This window comes from Microtus oregoni, unplaced genomic scaffold, assembly GCF_018167655.1.
Source record: "Microtus oregoni isolate MIOR12 unplaced genomic scaffold, Mior012 000043F_ref0000047, whole genome shotgun sequence".
Lineage (NCBI taxonomy): Eukaryota > Metazoa > Chordata > Mammalia > Rodentia > Cricetidae > Microtus > Microtus oregoni.
The window spans coordinates 12,062,877-12,068,876 of record NW_024543210.1 but is presented as its reverse complement, the minus strand read 5'-3'; the positions used below and the strand labels follow the sequence as shown (position 1 = coordinate 12,068,876).

Genomic DNA, 6,000 nt, shown 5'->3' with positions numbered 1-6,000 from the left:
TTCTCTGGAACCGCTACCCCGCTGCATCAGGATTTTTCATTCTCATGGGGGATGGTGGCCATGTCCCTGTTTTATGCATCCCTGCTGCCCAGGGAAGGCAAGAAACTCACGCAAAAGGAACTGGCCTTCGAGGGTTCTTCCAGCCACCAGCCACTCTGTAGCTTTAAGAAGCCCGACTGGCATCCTGCCATGGAAGCCACCACCCCAGTACAGGCCTTGCAAGCATTGGCTGCAGGAGCGAAGCTGTAGCAGGCAGCGGTGCCTGGGGCCGGCCCAGGCATGTAGACCGAGCCTGAGCTGGGCAGAACAAGCCAGTGGCAGTGGTGGCGGCAGCAGCCAGCCCCCAGATGCTCCCGTGAGCTGAAGCAAAGAGATCTTCATGCCTTTCAGAAGGAAGCTCATTCTGCAAGGCTGAGGAAACAAAGGGACGAACTGTGTGTCAGTCTAGTCCAGACGTCTCAAACCAACAGTAAGTCAGCAGGGAACAAGACACAGTTCTCTGCCCTAGGCAACTTCCACACACCCCTCCCAACCCTCCCCAAGGAGCCCAAGGGTTTAAGGATGCTGCTCCAGGGGACTGCAGGCCAAAACCAATTAATGAACTCCCTGCTGGAATTCAGTTGGGCCTCCCCTTGAAAAGTCAAGTCTCAGCTCCTGACACCCGGGACCCTAAGTTGTGGGAATGCTTCAAGGTCTTCCTGCCCTTGAGAACCCCAGGAGTTCGTGAGGGCAAAGAAGGGGAAAAAGAAATCTCCAGCTTTGGGTGTCTGTCAACTTTGGGCCTGAGCCTGCTAGGGAGGCGGGAACGAAGCTCATGGCAGTGACTTGAGGGGTGACCTGAGGGGAGGACAGTCCTGGCTAATACAGACTGAGGATTGTTGGCCCTATAACCACAGAACTAGGCGGTCCCTTTTTCTCTGCCTTTGAGAAATGAAAGATACAGGTGAGATAAACTCACTCCGAGAGTCAGCTTGCTTCTGTCTCTGTCGGGGGAGCCAACGCTGACTTGGCACAGGTGACTGTGGCAGTATGCTACAGACCCGCGTGTAGCCCAGGACAGGAGGCAGAGCTGCGGGTCTGGGGAATCTCTTCTCTGAAGTGCCCATGCCTGTCTGCTGTCTTCCTCCTTTCTGTGCGACTAACCTAGAGGTGACTGTCATCTACCGGGCTTCATGAGCATGTGTGGAAAAGCCACCCATGTGTGAGGGAGGGCAGCAAGGGGAGAGTACATTAGCAGGAAGCAGTATGCTGGTATTGATTGGCACAGAAGGGAGGGGCGGAGCACTGTACCTTCAAAGTAGCTAAGCCCTGTCAAAGGAAGGGGAATTGAAGCCCGGAGCAAAAAACAGAAGGACAGCAGGCTCCGCTAGAAGGATGGAGGGAAACTGAGGCAGAAAGACAAGCAGGGTAGAAGTAACTGAAAGCTACACTGGGATTGTAGATACTTATAATGAAGAATGTTTGTGTTAGCTTTCCGTTGTTGCGACAAAATTCTTGAGATTAATGACTTTAAGGAGGTTTACTTGGGCGTATGATTTCAAAGGTTTCGTTTTCTCCATAGTCCTTTGACCTGATTGTTTTCAGGATAAGGCGAGGCCTTTCAGCATGGCTGAAGCCTGGTAGGAGGAAAGCAGCTTAGTTCATAGCAGCCAGGAAGCAAAGAAAGGAAGGGAAGAAGGGGCTAAAGACAAAACTGCCCCTCTTGGGAACCCCTCACCTACCAACTTCCTCCAAAGCGACCCCACTTTCTGTGGTTCCTACCACCTCCCAAAAGCCCACCGATGAGGTCAGAGCCCACATGATGCCATATCCTCCCAAAGGCCCATCCCTGCTGCGCTGGGAACCAAGCCTTCAATGGTGGCCCACATCATCACAGCCTTAAAGAATCAGCTGCTCTTTCTGGCTTGGGGACTGAATTCCAGGAGGTCAATGGGTGACTCTTGACCTGGCATGAAGCATCCATGTGAGCAAACAAGGAAATTCGGAGAATTTCACAAGCGTATCTGAAAGCTCTGCCAACGCAGGCCTCCTGCATCGGCAGAGCAGCTGAAGGCCCCAGCTCGCTTGATTCGGGAGCCTTCAAATTCCTTGGGCCACACCTGTTTCCGCGCCTGCCAAGTTCCCATGGCTATGGCAGACTTCTGTTGTTGCTAGGCTTTCTAACAAGGATTCCTTTCTATTGAGCACCTCTGTGTGTGTGTGTGTGTGTGTGTGTGTGTGTGTGTGTGTGTGTACGCACACACGCAAGCACACACTAAGCACATAGGTCTGAACCCTTTCAGTTAATATCAGTTCCATCTCCCTCTTCAGTTAAGGATGACAGATGCACAAAACCAAATGTACCCCTTTCCTTGACAGATTTCACAGCCTTCCTAGGATATCTGCCAAATTGCTAGATGGTATTTGCATTTTTTAAAAAATAGACTGCATTTCGTTATTTGGGCCTTAAGGGTTTTACAGTCCCGCCTTAAAGCAGTTAATCGCTCGTGTCTCACTTTACAGCTTCCAAAGCTTTTCTTCAACATTCGTAAACCCATGTTATCCTTCCACGAGGCCAGTAGTTTGGTTCTTCTCACACGATCTGTTGGTGAAAACTGCCTTGTAGAAACACTAAATAGCTTGCAATGATTAGCATCCAGGCATAGGTCTCTGGAAAATTAACCCTATCTTTTAAAAAAAAAATTTTAATTGAAATCATTGCATGTGTGCAGGCATGTGTCACAGTGTCCTGTGCAGGTCAGAGGACAACTTTGTGGAGTTGGTTCTCTCCTTCCTCCTTTGTGTATATTCTTGGAATTGAGCCAAGTTGTAGGGCTTGGTTGGCAAGGGCCTTTACCTGCAAGACCATCTTGCTGACTCTGAACCTCGTCTTTCTGACTGCCCGGACCTGTACAGAGAGATGCTCTGAAACACAGGAAATGGGGATACCATCTCATTCCGGGATACAAGGCTTAGGCTTCAGGTTGGGCCGCCCAGTAACAGGAACATCCGTTGTAGTATGGCATCTCCCTGTGCACATCTCTGTTTCTATAAAATGGAACAAAGCCCCATCTAGGAGGTAGATGTGGATTACATGAAATAGCATGTGTAAAGTATTTAGAAGAATGTCTGGCATGTGGTAGGCTTTCAGTAAATACCACTCAGCCCCAACTTCATCTGGACTTTGGTGAGTCTATCTCGGCGGCGGCCCCTTGGCATCTCTCTGACCCTGCCTTCTTCCTCCCAGCATTTCATTCCCATAGACATGTCCCTTGGAATTGAATTTGAAACTGTTGTCCCACCTGGGTTCTGCTTTGTACCTGATGAGGGCCTGTTTTACCTCCAGGTTTTCCTCTAGAAAATCTAGGGCTAGCTCTTGGCTCCAGGATTTGAGGCGAATACCCGTAGCAGCAGTGAGACTGCCTCCTACTGGCGGGTCAGGCTGTCCACAGTGGTTCAGCCTGTGTCCTCTGTGCCGGGACACCCCAGCAACAGCGGCAATGCGCTCTGTTGGAAGTATGCTTGTTTTTCCGAATCTACTAGCAACTTCCCTTGTCTTGAGAGAGACACTGTTTTTTGTGGTCTTGGACCTTTGGTGGCTGGTGAAGAAAGGTTATCTATCCTTCTGTTGCCTTGGGGGTCCATCTTTGTTTCTGTTGTAGAGGAAACGGCTCCACATCTCACCAGGGGTTCTCTACAAGGTTTAAGAAGTGAGGTGTTCTGGTTACATAAGTGTCCCCCAGTGGTCCATGTGTCAAAGGCCTGGTCACAGGCCTGTGGTGCTGGGGAGGTGTGGAAGTTTGAAGAGGTCAGGCCTGGTGGGAGGCGGTTAGGTCACTGCAGGCATTCCTCTGGAGGGAATATTTGGCTCTGATCACTCTGCTTGTTCTTTGTTTCCTGTCCTCTCTGAGGGGAGTGCTTTTCCTGTCGTATACTCCTGACATGATATTCTGCCCCTACTCAGGCCGAGGAGAACCCCTCTGAAACGTTTGAAACTGCCAGCCAAGATAAACCTTTCCTCTGTTTAAATTCATTTATCCGGGGTATTTGTTAAAGTAACAGAAAGCTGGCGCATACCAGCTCACTCGTGTGGTAGTGGGAAGGGCAGTAATGAGGGCCCGATCCTCTGTCATTCTAGAGCTCACTCTATACTTACCTGAAGTCAGTAAGTCAAGAAATAGCTTAAGTTGGCTCAGTGCGACACGAAGGGATGAAGAGATCAGTGTTCTGTTCTCGTTGTCCAGAACTAAGACTGGAAATGAACACAAACACCTCAGGAGAGCGTAGCTCAGGGCCGGAGAAGCGCTTTGATGAATAGTGTTAGCGTCAAACCAAGGGAGCACATGTACTGAGTGCCACCTAGGCACTGGACACCTACCAAATGCGTAAGTTAAGGTACTGAATCGTGAGCTTGGACCTAGCAGAGTTCCACAGAGGCTCATCTTCAGTCTTCTCCTTTCACCCCGAAATGCTCTACAGAGCATGGAGTTTTTATATTTTGTAGACAAAAAAAAAAAAAAAGTCATCTCAGAAAGAAAACCAGTGGGGCTGATTTGAACCTTGTCTGCCTGACCCTTCACATTGCAGCTCTTCCCATCATCACCTCATCTGCAGCTTGTCACCTTTGAGGAAGATGGAATCTGTTGTTGCATATACTGCTCGGCAAAGCACCTGAACTAGTGATATCTGTTGAATGAAGGGCAGGGTTCCATGTGACTGTGGTGGTCACTTTTCTTCTCTCTCCTGAAGCCCCCTCTGCTCACTTTTGTCTCCTTACCCTTCCATCCAAACTCATCCAGGTAGGCCCCACATCTGGACTGCCTCTGCCCTGCCCCTTCTCCAAGGGTGCTAACGATGCTGGAGGAACTTGGTTAACCATGTGTTTCTTGAACTGTTAACAGCCTGGTCCCTAAGGCTGCCTAGAAAGCCTTCTTAGACATCACCATCACCTCCTGACTGTTCTTTTCCCTCACTCCTTTCTCAAACCTCATGGTCAATGGCACAGAATAGATCAGGTATTAACATACCTGAACAGCACTGACGATGAAGAAAATTTGAGGTACCAAGGCCCACCTTGACAATCACCCCAACTTCTTTCCTCCTTTTATCTTTCTCATGCTAGGGAAAGGTGTGATCCTACCCGGGGCTGCCTCATCTCTCCTGGAACCCCCTCTACCCATCATCCTCTCTCTCATGGTCGTGCCTTTCCCTTTTCAGCCTAGGTTTTTCTTTCCCCATTGGCTCCTTCCTTGGGTCAGCTGTGTCCCAGGGTCACAGGGTGATAGAAGTGACCACAGGTGGCCCCTGCTTACGTGGTCTTTGCAGATACCAATTTCAAAGACACGGAATATTATTTCCCTGCCATTACACAGAGTGACCCCAGGAGTCACGTGACCATCCCTTCTACTGTAATTCTGGGGCTGTGTATATAGCTAGAGGCAGCATGCTCAGCATGCAGGAAACCCTGGGCTCAATCCTGGCCGTGGGACACATTGTATTCATGAGGAAGGGTCATTTTGATTGATCATCCAGGTCTGAAATACATACTGAAATAACAGCCCCACCAGGGATGGGGAAAGACAGTCTTAAACCTTTTGGGTAAGGTTGGTAAGATGTCTCAGAGGGCAAAGGTGCCAGCCACCAAGCCTAAAAACCTGCGTTTGATCCCTAGGACCTCCGTGGCGGAAGGAGTTGTCCTCTGACTTCCGCACACGCGCTGTGGCAAATACACATATGTGCCAGCATGTACACATGCACACACACAAATAAAAACCTTAGACAGTGATTTTTAGAACTTTCTGACATGTAACATCTTCTTTGGGGTGCCATGGGTCACATGCTATACCACAAACACCAGCAGTGTGTCAGCCAGACGTTCTGGAAGGCAGGAGCTCCAAACCTGAGAGTCGGCAAAACCACATACCCTCTGCGGTCTTCTGGAACAGTCCTTCTGACCTGTCCTGACTTTGGTGGCTCCAGAATGTCCTTGCTGTCCTGGCTTAGGCCCTCACCCCCACTTCT

At 49.8% G+C, this 6,000-nt stretch overlaps 1 protein-coding gene across 1 annotated transcript in view; it reads left to right on the top strand.

Moving 5' to 3' along the window:
• Positions 1 to 277: 277 nt before the first annotated feature.
• Dglucy (D-glutamate cyclase) overlaps positions 278 to 6,000 on the top strand; it is a 78,167-nt gene continuing 72,444 nt past the window's right edge. The window contains exon 1 of the mRNA XM_041633256.1: positions 278 to 469. The gene's annotated coding sequence lies outside the window, so the exon portion shown is untranslated. The remainder of the gene's footprint in view (positions 470 to 6,000) is intronic.